Genomic DNA, 16,773 nt, shown 5'->3' with positions numbered 1-16,773 from the left:
ACCCCCTGATCCGCCCTGCTCTGTGTGTGACAGGGGGCGGTGCCCCAACTCCCCTATCGGCCCTACTCTGTGAGTGACAGGGGGGAGCTCCTCAACCCCCTGATCGGCCCCGCTCTGTGCATGACAGGGGGCAGAGCCCCAACCCCCTGATCGGCCCTGCTCTGTGCGTGACAGCGGGTGACGCCGCAACTTCCCTATTGACCCTGCCTTGAGTGTGACAGTGGGCGGTGCCCCAACCCCCCAATCGGCCGTACCCTGAGCGTGACTAGGGGTGGCATCGCAACCTCCCGATCTGCCCTGCTCTGTGCTTGACAGGAGGCAGCGCCCCAAACTCCCCAATCGGGCCCTGCTCTAAGCCCGACCAGGGGCTGCACCTAGGGATTGGGCCTTGCCCTCTGCCACCCGGGAGCAGGCCTAAGCCAGCAGGTCATTTTCTCCTGAGGGGTCCCAGACTGCGAGAGGGCACAAGACTGGCTGAGGCACCCCCCCCCCCTCCCCCGCCCCGAGTGCACAAATTTTTGTGCACCGGGCCTCTAGTTATGTATAAACACACCTACACGTTTGAATATATTTACTATATATTCCTGTGATATATTTAAGGTCACAGAAAAAGAACCGGAAAGGTTTCCACTGAGAAAGACAGTGGAAGTATGGTGGTTGGGGGAACCTCCATATTTGACTGTGTGTGTGAATCTTTTGCAGTGACAATGCGGACAATGCATGTGTAATTTGTAAGGAAGGCAAAAGCAAGGAGGGCAGGGGGAAAGAAAGGGAGGCTGTATATCAATAAAACTTTAATTTAAAAAACAGGCAGTGGGCTACCTTGGCCCATGGGCCATGATTTTCTGACCATTAGTCTAAAATATCAATTCCAATTGGAATGATGGCTGCCAGAGGGGAGGAGGGAAGGGACTGAGAAGTACAGACTGGTAGTTACAAAACAGTCCCAGGGACGTAAGGCCCAGCACAGGGAGGACAGTCAGGAGCACGTGATAACTGTACGGTGCCAGGTGGGTGCCTGAAACACCAGGGACACTGTGTGAAGTACCTGATTGTCTAACTGCTATGCTGTATGCCCGAAACTAGTACAAAATAATACTCAATGTCAACTGTAACTGAAAAATAAAGTATCAGCTCCAGGACGGAGGGCCATGGCAGTTCTGGTAACTACTATACCCCGGATGTCCAGGACACACCTGGCACACAGTAGCAGTTCAAGAAACAGTTGTTGAAAGAATGAATAAAACCCAGCCTGTCTATTCACCTGGAAAACTAACAATTCAACTGCTATCCTGAGCCCTTGAAGGGGAATGTGGCTGTTACTCATTTAAGTGTCTTGAACTAATTGTTGCCAGCCCGCAGGTTAATGAAACTGACTGATCTTAAAAAACAAAAACAAAAAAAAACCTGAAATAAGCCAGAGAAAGATAGATAAATATCACATGATCTCACTCATATGGGATATAATGATCAACATAAACTGATGAACAAAAATAGATCCAGAGACAAATGGCAGGGGAGGGCGAGGGTTAGAGATCAACCAAAGGCCTTGTATGCATGCATATGAGCATAACCAATGGACACAGACACTGGGGCGGTGGGGGCTTGCCCTCGGGGGTGGGAGTGGCGGGGGGGGGGTCAATCAGGGAAAAAGGAGACATATGTAAAACTTTAACCAAAAAAATAAATAAAAATAAAACAAACCAAAAAATAAAACTGCCTGGCTGGTGTGGCTCAGTGGTTGAGCATCGACCCATGAACCAAGAGGTCATTGGTTTGATTCCCGGTCAACACACATGCCCAGGTTGTGGGCTCGATCCCCAACAGGGGTCGTGCAGGCGGCAGCTGATCAATGTTTCTATCTCTCTATCCCTCTCACTTCCTTGCTCTAAAAAATCAACAAAAACATGTTTTTAAAAAATCAGTTCTCATTCTCACATCAAAAGGGTCCCGCTCTGGGGCACTTTGCTGGCTTAGAAAACGGAGAAACGGGGCTGATGGCTTCTGCTCAGCATCGACAGAGGTTTCTCAGCCCCCGCCAGGCACAAAAGCTGGTCCGGGGTCCTGTGGGTTCCCAGATCTGCGGGCAGAGGCTCCCATCTCCAAGGAAACTGCATCTATAAATGCCACGTGGTATTTTCCAACCACAGGCAAACAGATTCTGATTCAGAGGAAAATCTACAAACTTGTGCTCCAAAATAGGGACAGGGCTTCAGGGGGAACCTGACATGGTGGGGGGCAAGGCAGCAAAGGGGACTTTCAAAAGAATCAGGAATATAGATATAGATATAGATATAGATATAGATATAGATATAGATATATTAATTGATTTCAGAGAGGAAGGGAGAGGGAGAGAGAGATAGAAACATCAGTGATGAGAGAGAATCATTGATTGGCTGCTTCCTGCATGCTCCCCACTGGGGATTGAGCCTGCAACCCAGTCATGTATGTGCCTTGAAGGGGAATTGAACCATGACCTCCTGCACTGAGCCATGACGGCCAGGCCTGCAGGTGAATTTTTAAAGTAGGGGAAACTGCTGCACTTTTGGACGCTTTGTTCCATGGTGCCCTGGACTCAGGGCAACTGGCATTTCAACAGGCAGACCAGGGAGTGTTGCCAATACAAACTGGTAAGCCTTGGAGTCTGACTGTTGCAGAGAAAGACTTCAGCGGTGGGCACTGAGTCCCGGCCCTCCCCTTGCTCCATGCTCCTGGGAAACTGGGTAAGAGGCTTCCTCCCTCCTCCGTCTGAATATGCAAACGCACCTGCCCTTCAGCATAGGATGAATTATGCATCAGGTTGGGCAGGTTGACAGAGACAGGCAGCTGCCCACCAAAGGCCACTCGGGGTACAAACAGAGCCGTCACATCAAGATGTTGCAAAAGGTCCCACTGCCCCCATTCGCCTTGACACAAATCTCTGGGCTGTGTGGCTGCCTCCATCCCTGTCCACAGTGTCCATCCCAGCTCGCTTGTGGATGCAAATGCATCTAGGGAGGCAGTGTATGTCACGGGCCAAGCCGTGAGCTGCAAATTAAATCAAAGAGTGAAGTAAAAGTCACACTAATAGGAAGTTTCGCCATCTCTCAGGGATCTCCCATGCTGGACACTGGGATATACATTTCCCTAACATTACCTCCAATCTTCAGCGCCAATGTGTGAGTAGAGGATCATGTCCCCATTGTACAGAAGAGGAAACTGAGGCAGGGAGAGTGGAAGCTGCTGGCCCCCAAGGCCCACAGAGGTGGCTGGTTTAAGGTGTGTGCTCCTTCACCTCTGCAGGTTGTCACTGATACAATCAGGCTGGTTGGGGCTCCACAGGAGAGGTGACGAATGTGGAGGGTATGGAACAACAAGACAACCAACCCAATGAGAAAATGGACAAAAGACTTGAATCGACATTTCTCCAAAGAAGATACACAAGTGGCAGCTTACGGGCACGTGGAAAGATGGTCAACATCATTCGTCGTTAGCAAAATGAAAAGTAAAAGCACACTGAGATACTACTGCTCACCCACTAGGGTAGCTATGATTAAAAAAATGGAAAATAAGTGTTGATGAGGATGTGGAGAAATAGAAATCCTCGCACATTGCTGATGGGAATGAAAAGTGGTGCAGTTGCTATGGAAAGAATGGGTGCCTCTTTAGAAAGTTAAACAATTACCATGTGATACAGCAACACTCCTCCTAGATACCTATCTAACAGAATCAAACTCTCAAACAATTACACACGCATGCATGTTCAGGCAGTGTTATTCCCAATAGTTACAAGGTGAAAACAGCCCAAGCGTCCATTCATGGGTGGATGGATAAATTGTGGCAAATCCATACAATGGGATATTGTTCAACCTTAAAAGGAAGGAAATTTTGACACAGGCTGCAGCATGGATGAACCTGAAGAATTACGTTGAGTGGAAGAAGAAAGTCACATAAGAACAACTCTTATATGACTCCACTTGCCGGAGGCCCTTAGAATAGCCAGTCGCAGAGAAGGGAGGTAGAATGGCGGTTTCCAGGGCTGGGGGAGGGGAGGATGGGGACTGAGCTTCAGATTAGGAAGATGGAAATAGTTCCAGAGACAGACAGCAGTGATGGCCGCAGAACGTTAACATGCTTCAGGCATGGACGGCATACCTGAAAACGGTTAAAATAACAACCAAGATGAAATGGGGAGGAGGGCCCTGTGGGGAAAAACGGGGGAAGAGAGAGGGAGTGACTTGGAGAGGTAACTGCTTCTCTTTAAGACTAAAGGGAAGGTGGTTTCCTAGGGAAAGGAAGCTGAGCTGGGGGGAGGGAGCTGGCAGCCACTCAGTGAGAGAAGCCACCAGCTGGCTGGGTCTATTTCCCGTCCACCTTCTCCACAGCTGTCACACATCTTGTCTAGCTGTGTGCTCTCCACCTGCTCAGACCCAATTTAATTGGAGGTTCAGGGCTCCCCAAGTGCCAAAAGCAAATGCCAAGCTGGTGACCATCAGCGAAGGAGCTGTGAACCCAGGTTGGCTGAAGTGCAGCAAAGAACCATCTGCCCCCGGGGAGGCTGCCGGGCACCGCCTGGGATCCTGGGGTCCCGCTCCACATGGTCACCAGTGTCTGCGCTGTAAGAAAACCAGGGACGGGAGACCCCAAATGAGAGGGGCTGCTCAGAGGCACAGCGAGAACCAGCTTTCAGAAACAATCAGCCCTGGTCATCTTGGAATACCCTGAGCGGTGCCTATAGCAGGGTTTTGCAGCGGACACCAGGGAAAACGCAGACTGGAGTCAGACAACCTGGAATGGGCTGCACTGCACCTTGGATTTCTCTCCTGCACCTTGGATTTCTGGGTAACTGTTTCCTCTGTGGCAGTTACCCAGTTGCACATACCGTTCCCTTGACCTCTTTCCTAGTGTGGCTGGAGGCAGTATCTGGAGTTCATTTGGGGCGTGGGCTCGGAATAGCAATGAAATTAGGAACCCAGCTCTGCAGCGACCAGCAGCTCCTTTTCAGGGAGGTTGCCTCATCTCTTTCGTCAAGGGACCGGACTGAGGTAGATAGTGCCATTCCCACAGGGACTCCTCTCGCTCCGGTCCTCCCTGGGACTAGCTAGTATGCCCACTAATGAGGGACAGCGGTCACCCAAAGACAGCCATGACCTCCCCTTGCCACATCCAGGTGACGTCAAGAAACCCCCATGGCCCTGGAGCCAGGAAGTCACCCCGCAGAGCCTCAGCCTCCACACCTGTAAATGGGACTAACTGTAATGCCCACCTCCCTGGGTTGCCGGGAGGGTTTCCTGAGATAACACATGTCACCTCATGGCACACACAGAGCGTGACACAACATATGGGCCAGGATAGACAGATGAGGGGGCTCCAGCTGCCCCAGGCACCCAGGGGACTAAGCCGACTTCGATGCACCTTTAACCATTTTGCAGGACACGGCAGGGGAGCGGGGCTGGGGGAGGGGGGGTAGGTCCACTCAAAAGCTCCCAGCACAGGCAGCAAGACACTGCTCTCCTTGTCCCTGGTGCAGGGAGCTATGTGAGTTCTTTCTCCTCACACACCCACAGGCTCGGGCTCTTTATGGTTCAAGTTCAATTTGGTTTTCTTGTAAAAGAACATCCACACAGTTTTAAAGTGTTACTACCGCCCAGGAAGGTCCATAATGACAAATAAAAGGCCCCTCAGGAGGGCTTCTGGGAGCTAGGAATGTTCGGATTCTTCACCGGGCTCTGGTTACACGGGTATGTGTCTCTGATAAAAATTCAAGGAGCTGTCTACACTTACTAAGGCGCGTTTTTGTGGACATGTGTTAGACTTCAATAAAAAGAGTGTTAAGTCCCTTGTTATGGGTTGAACTGTGTCCCCCCCAAAGACATGTTAAAGTCCTGACCCCCAGAGCTAAGACTGTGACTTTATTTGGAAATAGGGTCATTGAAGATGTAATTGGTTAAGTTTAGATGAGGTCATATTGGAGTAGATATGATTTGTGTCCGTATAAAAAAAGAAACTTTGGGCACAGAAGTGCATATGGGGCAGACGATGTGAGAGACACGGGGGCACCAAGTGAAGATAAAAGCAGAGGCGGGGCGATGCTTCTACCAACCAAGGGGCCAGACGGCCAGCAAACCACCAGGAGCTAAAGGAGAGGCTGGAACAGGCTCGCTCAGCAGGAGCCGGCCCTGCCAGCACCTGGTTCTGGACCTGGAGCCTCCAGCACCGGGAGATCGTGTCTGTGGGCCAAGCACCCAATGTGCAGCACTTTGCTATGGCGATGGCATCTCTGGGAACTAGCCCCTTTGTCCCGCCTTCTGATTCCCAGTGAGGCTCCGGAGAGGCCCCCATTGTTAATGCTTTTTTTTTTTTTTTTTGGTTAATCCTCATCTGAAGATATTTTTCCATTGATTTTTAGAGAGAGTGGAAGGGAAGGGGAGAGACACATCAATGTGAGAGACACACTGATTGGTTGCTTCCCACACATGCCCCAACCAGGGCTGGGAATCGAGCCTGCAACTAAGGTCTGTGCCCTTGACGGAATCGAACCCCGGACCCTTCAGTCCTCGGGCCAACACTATCCACTGAGCCAAATTGATCAGGGCTATTAATGGTTTCTTGTGTGTCCTCCCAGAGAATTTGTTTTAATCATTACATCTGGCATCCCTTCCTAGCTTTGTCCACAGCTTTGCTGAGGGTGGTCACATACCCGGACTCGGAGCTCCAGGCCCACTTCTCGGAGTGAAGCCTGGTGGGACCTCTGGGAGGTCCCTCCACAGCTCGGAGCAGCCCCCACACCCACCCCTCTGAGATCACAATCACTTCAATATGGGGGAGCAAAAAGGATACTCAGAGCAGCTCCCACGCACGAGCTCCAAAACATACACTGCCCTGGCATCGAGATCCTCAGAGAAACCTTTCCTGAATGCATCCCCCCAAAAGCCTCCAGAAATCTTGTATGTCACGTTCTGTCCCCTCACCCACCTTGGTTTTCTCTAAGCACCACCTGACATGGTGTTATGTTATGTTTATGAATCTCCTGTCTGGGCCATCAGTCTTACTGGCTGCCTCAGGATCTTTGCACATACCATTCCCTTGACCTGAAATACTCTGTCTACAGAAACCCATCCAGCTTGATCCATCATTTCATCCAGTTCTGTGCACCAATGTGCCCTCGTAAGAGCAGCCATCGAACCACTTCATCTGAAAGGGCAGGTCTCCCCCAGCTCTCTCCACCTCCTTCCCTTGGCTCTCATTTCCTCTGTGGCAATTATCATCATGCGAAGGGCCTTTGTATGTTCTGTTCTGCCTTAGGCTCAGCACCTAAGATGGGGTACAGCATGTGCTAGACATTCAACAAACACCTGTGAGCAAACCCATGTCACAGCATGTACTAGTAAAATGCCAGTGATGCTCTGGTCAGTTTGGTTCAGTGGATAGAGCATCAGCCTGTGGATTGACGGGTCCTGGGTTTGATTCTGGTCAAGAGCATGAACCTTGGTTGCAGGCTCAATCCCCAGGCCTGGTTGGGGCTCATGCTGGAAGCAACTGATTGATGTGTCTCTCTCACATTGATGTTTCTCTCTGTCTTCCTCTCTCTTTCTCTTTCTCTCCCCCTCTTCCTTCCCTTCCACTATCTCAAAAAAAAAATCAATGGAAAAAATATCCTCAAATGAGGATAAAAAATAAAATAAAAACAAAATTTCAGTGATAATTATCACTACCCCGTTACTGAGTATTGTCTGTGCATTCTCTCACTTAATTCTCCCATCAGCCCAGTAAAGTAGGGATTCTTATTCTCTCATTTTACAGACGGGGTACAGAGTGACCCACAAAAAGCCATACAGCTCCAGGGTGGTGGCGGCGGTAAGATCTGACCACAGCTATGTTAGATCCCGGAGCCTGTGGACTTGAACCCCTCCACTCGCCGCCTCCACGTTCTATGTGACCGTGACCGTCATGGTCCACTTTGCCTCCCCAGCCAGGGTCTGACCTCAGCATCATCATAGAGTGAGGTCCTTAATGAAATGCAAAGTAAAGGCAGCCAACTGTAAGCACCAAATTGCCTTTCTTATTTATTCTCCCTGCACAGGACTGGCCTGCTTGTTATAAATAATAATAATAAGTCAGTGAAAAATGATGCTGCCCGGTGCCAGGGAGATACATGGAGATAGAATAAGCCTGCCCGGGCTTTAATGGGCTTCCTGCCACGGGGTGTACTTAACTAGGTGAGGACACTATTAACTGCACCGATGGAAACATTTATTCACAAGAAAGCCACAGAATGAGGGGAACGTCCGTGTGGGAGCAAATGTCGGTGCTGCTCCAATGGCTGGAACGTCCTCTTACCGGGCTTTGTACAACTCTCAGCACCGGTGCCATCATGCAGGGCAACACTGAATACATGGTTCTGGATGGTACAAAGGGTCTTCCAGTTTACCTCCACTCACTTTTCGGCGTCCCTCCCTCCACCACGCCAGGACAAGCCCCCGTCAATCTCTCGCCAGGTGATTGAGAAAAAACCTCTCAGCGCTCCTGAAGGCTCACCAGTCCTCTCTCCGCGCTTTAGAAAACTTTTTAAAAGTTTAAAGCTGGTCACACCACATCTTTGCTTAAAACCCTTTTGCAGCGGTTCTCACCCTGTGGGTCACAAACAATGAAAATATATCCTGCATTTCAGATATTTACATTATGATTCATAACAGTAGCAAAATTACAGTTATGAAGTAGCAACGAAAATAATTTTATGGTTGGGGGTCACCCCAACATGAGGAACTGTATTAAAGGGTCGCGGCATTAGGAAGGTTGAGAACCACTGCGAGTTTAGAGGCTTCCCAGGGCTCATAAAATAAATATCAAATTCTTTAACATCACCTCTGAATGATGCCTCTTCCCAAAGGACAGATCCAATGGGACTTAGGAAGGTTGCCTTATTTGGGAAAAAAAAAAGGTCCTGGTAGGTTTCACTCAGTTAGGAATCTTGAGCTGAAATAATCCTGGATTGTCCAGCTGGGCCCTAAATCCAATGACAAGTGTCCTTATCAGAGAAAGGCAGAGGGAAATGTCATAGAAGAGAAGACACAGAGGGGAAGGCCAGGTGAAGGTGGAAGTAGAGATTGGAGGGATTCGATCACAAGCAAAGGAACACCTGGAGCCACCAGAAGCTGGCGAGGCAAGGAAGTACTCTCCCCGTGCACCCTTGGAGGGGCACAGCCCCTGCTGACACCTTACTCGGATGTATGGCCTCCAGAACTGAGAGAATAAATTTCTGTTGTTGCAAGCCACCCATCTGGAGTAATCTGTTACACAGCCCCAGGAAATGAATGTGATCGGACCCCTCACTATCTCTTCCATCAGACTGCTCTTCCTCATTCACTCAAATGCAACATGCTTCCCTGCCCACCCCAGAGCCTTTGCACATGCTGTTGCCTCTGTCTGCCCCTAGTTAACTTCTTCTACACTTTCAGATAGCAATTCCATCATAACTCTCCTAAAGAAGGCTTTCCTGGTATCAATGGCCAAATGTGATTCTCCATTACAGCCCTCCCAGCACCAGGCACCTCTCCTTGCTAGACCATCAGTTACCACCCCAAAGGTGAGGGATTCAATCATCTCCCGCATCAAAATCTGTCTTCTTCTATCCCCAGGCACTCTTCTTCTGCCTGATATATAATAGACACCCGAATATTTGAGTGAATGTTGAAGGGAGGAGTAATTCAGAGAATCTCAAAAACAGGTTCTATAACCAAACCTCAAACAGACCCATCAAACTAAAAGGGGGGAGTGTCTGTGGGTGAGCAGGCAATTCAGCCTGACTCATTTTCCCAAAACCACATCAGAGTCTCCAGAAGCCACTTCCAAAGCCGGTGGATGGTGTCAAACCAGGACGTCTTGTCCTCCAGACTCCCCCGTGTGGGCAGAACTAATTTCCTCATTAAGGATCCTCTTTATCCTCGCCCCCACCCAACTGGAATATTCCCAGAGACCAAGTCAGAGGCTCAGGTCACTTGCAAACAGAGGTTCTGGGCAGCTCCTGGAGCTGGTGGCCAGCATACTGTGGCCCTTGCAGAAGCTCCTTTCTGGTGACGGGATGTTGAGCTGGGGAGATCTCCCAGAGCCGCCATATGACAGGGGCAGGGCCATTTTTCTCGATGCGCAGCGGGACCACTTGCGGGAGGGGAAGCCAGGCAGCTCTCCCCCCAACGCAGGTGGAGAACGGGTGAGGAAGGACCGGTTTCCAGCAACAGACTGTTTCCTTCTCACGCTCTCCAAACTCCAGGTCATCCCCCTCCCTCCCCCTACCACCTACCCCCGAAAAGGCAGCCCAGGAATGAAGGGGGACAGAAGGAAGCCAGGACCAGACTAGGGTCAGGGGGAGAGAGCGAGATGGCTCTAGGCTTGAGTCACAGTATCAGGATCCACCACGTGCCAAACCTTGGGCAAGTTATTTAACCTCTCTCAGCCTCGCGTTCTTGTCTGTAGAGGAGGAATTAATTTGTCCCTTCAGCAAATACTTACGGAGCACCCACAGGATGCTGGGGAGGCCGGGACTAGGATGAGATGAGCGAGATGCCAGGGGCACAGGACTTAAGGCAGCACTGACTTTGAGACACTCGCCCAACCCCAAGAGGGAACAGCTCCTGAAATGCTGCTCCGCACGCCCCTCTCTAGCCTCTGGCCCCGGTGCCGGGTGCGGGGGTCCAGAACCACATTGAGCCATTCCACGGCCGTGAACTCTAGGAGCCGAGGGGGAGAAAACCAGCTTTCACTTCCTGACACTGATCCCCGGGCCACGACGAAAACAGCGAAGAAATTGCACCTTGAAGCTCTTAAAAGGCAATTCCATCTCCCGCTGAAAAACCACTTGTATGGCCCAGGCTAGACTGAACTTATCAAACACACACAGCTACCCAGCAATCTTCCCAGAGAGCAGGATTAGAGGCCAAAGGAAATTAACGCTAACAGACCCCATAAATATCTGTCTCTTCCAGACCCGCTCTGCTGGGGGGCCCACCCGCTCCTGACCTGAAAGCTGTGCACTCAAACCGCCTGGAGACTGCAGGCACCGAAATTACCCCGCGCCACGAGGAGTAAGGAAAACAGGGAAATCAGCTAGTCTCTGCACTTTGCAAAGAAACTGTGGAGGAAGAAAGGGCAAAACAGCACATCCCCACCACCAGGATGTAACATACACAGAAGGTTTGGGGCAATTTCTGGGTAAAAGCTGCATCTCATTTTGGGGCAGTACTTGACGCCTGCACTGCTTCCCATGGGGTTCCAACAAGACCTATAACCTTCGGGATTATCTGAATTTAAGGAGGCCATTTGGCATTCATGGAGGGAGGGAATTCATATTCATGCCTTCGCTGCAAATGCTGCTGAGCCGCAAGTGCCCCTGAAAGATCTTTCATATCAATTGTGTTCAGTGAGGGAAACAGCTCTCCAAACAGGCGCAGCCACGAGGCCGCCTGCCACCCACCGCCATCCCCAGCCTCGTGGGCAAGTCGAGAATCACGTGCCCAGCGTGGAAGGGAAAGGGGTGCTGGGTAAAGGGAAAAAAATCCCATCGCCTGGTCTCAGAGCACTTGCCTCCCGGGGCCACTGCGCAGATGCCAGGAGATGAGGCACGACAAGCCTGGGCTCCGAGGGCGCTGCGCAGGTCAGCTGCTGACGTTCCCAGCAAGGAGCGTGTCTGACCACCTGCACCGGCTTCCTCGGGCTGCTGGAACCAGCCCCCACAGGCTGGGTGCTAAAAACTACAGCAGCTTCATTTTCCCACAACGCTAGAGGCTGACCGTCTAATCAAGGTGCTGGCAGGCCCACACTCCCTCCCAAGGCTCTAGTGAGGGATCCTTTCTGTCTCTCCCAGCTCCGGCGCTCCATGGTATTTCTTGGCTTGTCACTGCTCACTCTGATGTCTGCCTCTGTTTTCACATGGTCCTCTCTGTGTGTCTCTGAGTGCCATCTCCTCTTCTTAGAAGGACACTAGGTACTGGGTTTAGAGCCCACCATAACCCAGGATGGCATCATCTCAATTGGATTACATCTGCAAGGACTCTTCTTCCAAATGAGGTCACATTCTGAGGTTCTCGGTAGACATGACTTTGGGTGGGACACTATTCACTCCACTTGTTGCTCATGCTGGGATTGTTTTATTAGAAGCTACTGCCTCTAAGTTTGAAGAATAGGATAAGGTCAGAAGGAATCATGTGTCTGGCCTTCTCTTTAGTTACTTGTCCTGCAAACATTCCTTAAGGGCCTCCTGTGTGCCAGGCCCTGGGATAGATGTTGGGGATGTGACTGTGAACCAGGGGCTGGGAGTTCGGTCTGTAAAGGACGGCTTAATGACTGACGGAAAGTCCTCCAGAGGGGCAGTCCTGGGGGTCCGAGAGCGGGTGAGAAGCTCGTGGACACATCGTCTGGAGAGGTTCCCAGAGGAAGCCGGGACCAGATGGGGGAGTAGACTGGTCAGGCAAAGGACATTCCCAGAGAGGAGATGCACCTGCCGATTCCCAACCTACGATCCCATTTCACAGATGGGGAAACTAAGGCTGAAGAATATCAGCCTTGTCCACTCACCCCAACCTTCTCCCAGCTATACAATAGGCCCACGTATGTACTGAGGAACTATTAGGTGTTTGGAATCAGTGGCACAGGACAATGTGGGTCAGGGACCCCCTCTCCTAACTCTCTATGCACAGTGGCAGGTGATCTGATGAGGCCCAAGGGGCCACCAAGCAGAGTTCCCAAACCCAGTCCTTATCCTGCTAACGTCAGGCCCAAGCTTGGTGGCAAACAGCTGCCTTTTGCTGCTGAGTGACAGTTTCCATCTGCTTCATTACCACCATTACCCAGAAACCTCATTTGCAGCTAAGTGCTCTCATCCCTAATCGGTTCCTGATATATTGGGCTGTGACAGAGCACTTAGAACCACCAGGCCAGGCTGGGACCAGGGGCTGCCCTCCTCTTTGGAAATTTGGGCAGCTGAGGAGGTGGGCGGGCGCATGCTCTGGAATCCAGCAATCTGGAATTCGTTCCCAGCACCTCCACCCACTGCTCTGAGCCTCAGTGTATTCATCTGTAAAGTTGGGCTGATGACACCTGCCTCACAGAACTGTTAGGACAAAGGGAGGTGGTGACTGCAGTGTCTAAACTTCACTGAGTCCTGGCTGTGTGAAGAACATTAAGCTGAATGTTTAAATGCATTCACTAGTTGCAACTTCCCATCCTGTAAACCACCTGCAGTGATCAACCCCATTTCACAGGTGGGGAAACTGAGGCTGACAGAGGTGAGATCACTTGCCCAAGCCACAGGCAGTATTACCTCTTCTCTTTCAGTACTGGTCATTCTGCATGGAAAACAGACTTAAAGGGGCCCAGTCGCGTGGGTAGAGAGACAGAAAGCAGGTTGGTGGTCGCATGGAGTGGGGATAGAAGCGGGGATTAACTGCAGACAGGCACAAGGGATCTTTTGGGGTGATGGACATATTCTAAAACTGGGGTGTGATGAAAGTTCTCAATTCTATAAAATTAATAAAGTGCACCGAACTGTACTTACAATGAGTGAATTTTATGGTATGTAAGTTAAAAAATATGATTTTGCTTCAAAAAAGTGATTTGGTCAGTGGCATGGCTAAAAATATGAACTATATACATGGTAATAAATAGGAGAGATAAAGCAGATATGAAAACATATGTCCACATTGCCCAGCCTGTGTGGCTCAATGTTTGAGCATCAAATTATGAACCAGGAGGTCATGGTTTGATTCCCGGTCAGGGCACATGCTGGGGTTGCGGGCTGGATCATGCAGGAGGCAGCTGATCAATGATCCTCTCTCATCATTGATGTTTCCATATCTCTCTCTCCTTCTCCCTTCCTCTCTGAAATCAATAATAAAAATAAAAAAGAAAACATATGTCCACAAAAACTTGTATGTGAATGTCCATGCCAGCATTATCTCCATCACCAAGTCCTTAACTTATCACACCTGCAAAGTCACCCTAAATCCAATGACTAGTTTGTTTTTTTAGAAAAGGGAAAGGGTGATTGGAGAAGGCTGTGTGATTGATGTGCTCATACGCCAATGAGCACCAAGGACTGCTGGCAACCTCCAGGAGCTCAGAGAGAGGCCTGGCATGGGTTCTCATTCCGAGCTTGCAAGAGGAACCGACCCCGAGGACACCTTGATTTTGAACTTCTGGCCTCCTGAGCTACAAGACAATAAATGGCTGTTATTCAAGCCACAGATGGGGTCATTTGTTACAGCAGCCCTGGGAGACAAATACAACTTCCAACCCCTGAAATGGCAGCTCTTCATCTCGATGTCATTTTTCCCCCGAGAAAAAATTTTTGGGAGCTAGTGGTCGGCAGGAATTGGAAACGGGTTGGGAAGTGGCAGGTTACAATATAGGCAGGACACTTGGGAGGGAGGAGCTACACCTATCGATAACTTGATGGATTTCACACAGTAATGAGCCTTGTGATTGGGGGAGCGGAGGGTGTGATGGGATTTATAGGAGGAACACCAGCCTGAGGGAGTTGAGAAGGCTTGCTGGAGGAGGTGCCACCTGAGCTGAGTGTTCGAGAATAAATGGGGAAGAAGACAGGGGAAGAAGGAGGCAGGGAAGGGCAAAAGGAAAGGAACAAGGACAGGAATACACATGGCTGGGGGTTGCTGAAGAGGAACATGGAAGGACAGGAGATGCAGATGGAGAAGCAGATGGGAGCCATCCCCAAACTCCCCGCACAGAGAAGCCAGATGAGAGCATTCATTCAACCAACAGCTACTGAGTGCCAGGCATCAGGCTGGTGGCCCCGCAGTGGATGAGACAGCGAACCACAGGAACCACAGGGTTTCTCAGCCTCGGCACCCTTGACATTTAGGTCAGACATTTGTTGCAAGGGGCTGTCCTCTGCATTGTAGGATATTAAGCAGCATCTCTGGTCTCTACCCAAAAGATGCCAGTAGCAACCCCCCCTTTCCCAACTGTGACAACCAAACCTGACTCCAGGAATGGCCTAAAGTCTCCTGGGGAGCAAAGTCACCCAGATTAAGAGCCACTGGCCTTTGGGGGAGACAGATACTAAATGTGCTTGACTCTGGATCCACACCCAGTTCTCATCCTAAGAAAAAAGGCCACAGAGTAGGTTTGCTTCTTCCTCTCAAGGGGGTGGGGATCTGGAGAGGGCCTTGGCATTTGAGAGACATTTGAAAAATCGTTGCAATATTGAGTCCAAGCCCTGTATCTAGGGAGAGACACGAGTGAATAAAACATAGTGAGGCCAGACAGGTAATGACACCATTTGAATATGGCCTCTTGCTCCGAACCATCAAACCGTCGCTTTTGTTTTGTTCAAAGAAAAAAAAAAAATGACCAAGAGAAAAATTGGCAGGTGACATCGAAGGCCTTGAGGGCATCTGGATTTGATTATCTGCTTCTCATCTTTTATTTAACAAGGAAATGGGAAAGTTTCAGAGCATTCGGGGGGGAAGGAAATAATGGCTCATTCAAATGCATGACAAAGTATGAATTAGGGCTGAGCAGAAAGCTGGCTTGGGGGGTGGATTGTGGGGGAGCCTGAGGTGCCTGCACCTCCCCACGCCCCAGGTGGCCTTGGATGCTGGGGAAAAGCACCTGATGTTGGAACGCAATGCGGACAGGGCAGGTGTTCTGTGGTGTTGAAAGCTCTGGAGTCCTGGGTTCAAATCCAAGTCTGCCCTGCAGGCTGTGGGGTGGGGCTCTGGGCATGTCTCGTAGCCTTTGGGAGACTCAGATTCTTCATCTAAACCCTGAGAAGAATCAGACCCGCGGTTGTAAGAATTCAAAGAACTGTGTGAAGCATTTAGCTCAGGGCCTAACAAACAGGAGCATGGAGTAGGTGGTAACATTACGCTGGTGATTTTTAACAAATGCAAACTCTGACCCCTGCCTTCCTGCCTGGCACCATGTCACATCTGCTCACTCACCATGCTTTGTCCATGCCAACATTTTTTCCATGAGCACACTAAAACTGTTCCTGCTTCAGGACCTTTGCACGTGCTGTTCGCTCTGCGTAAGACAGTCTTTACTCCATTCTCCACTTGGCTAATGTCTACATACCCGTTAGAGCCTGTCTTAAATGTCACTTAATCAGAGACACTTTCTCTAACTGTCCAGTCTAAATCACATCCTCCTCACCTCATCCCTCACTGTGCCCTTTATTTGCCTTCCTATCCCTTATCCCAATTTCTATAATTAACTGAGTAGTTATCTGTTTAAAGAACATTGCTGCCTCTAAGTTCCAAGAGGGCCGGGACATGAGTTGGCTGACAAGCTTGCAATCAAATAAAACCATTCCAGTATCCCGAGTGCTAGGAAAGAAACGCACAGGGTGCTGAGGCAGAGGATGGCAGGGTGGTCAGGAAGGCCTCTCTGAGCAGCTGAAGCTCAGACTGGAAGGATTAGAGTCGTCGGCCATGCAGAGAGGGGGAGTGGAGATGAGGAAGGTATTCCAGGGAGACAGCAGGCTTTGCAAAGGCCCTGAGGCAGTAAGTGGCTGCATGCTCCAGGAACTCACTGAAGACCAGTGTGGCTGGAACTCTCTGGAGAAGGGCATCATGGTTGAGAGGCCAATGGAGATCCAGTGGGAACAGTCACTGGTGGATGGAGTCAAGCTAGATTTTGGAGGTGGGATTGACACACCTTGCGGATTAGAGAAGTCTGGGCGTGAGAGATCCATGGATCACACAGATCAGAAACTGGAGACTTTGGCTAGACCTCTTCCTTAATTTTTCTTGGCAGGATCTTTCTGAAATTCTCCAC

At 50.2% G+C, this 16,773-nt stretch overlaps 1 protein-coding gene across 1 annotated transcript in view; it reads right to left on the bottom strand.

Moving 5' to 3' along the window:
* KSR2 (kinase suppressor of ras 2) overlaps nucleotides 1–16,773 on the bottom strand; it is a 258,784-nt gene that overhangs the window by 126,610 nt on the left and 115,401 nt on the right.

The sequence above is a fragment of the Myotis lucifugus genome, unplaced genomic scaffold, assembly GCF_000147115.1.
Source record: "Myotis lucifugus unplaced genomic scaffold, Myoluc2.0 scaffold_181, whole genome shotgun sequence".
Classification (NCBI taxonomy): Eukaryota; Metazoa; Chordata; class Mammalia; order Chiroptera; family Vespertilionidae; genus Myotis; species Myotis lucifugus.
Note: the sequence above shows the minus strand (reverse complement) of the source record. Positions and strands in the feature narration are given on the sequence as shown.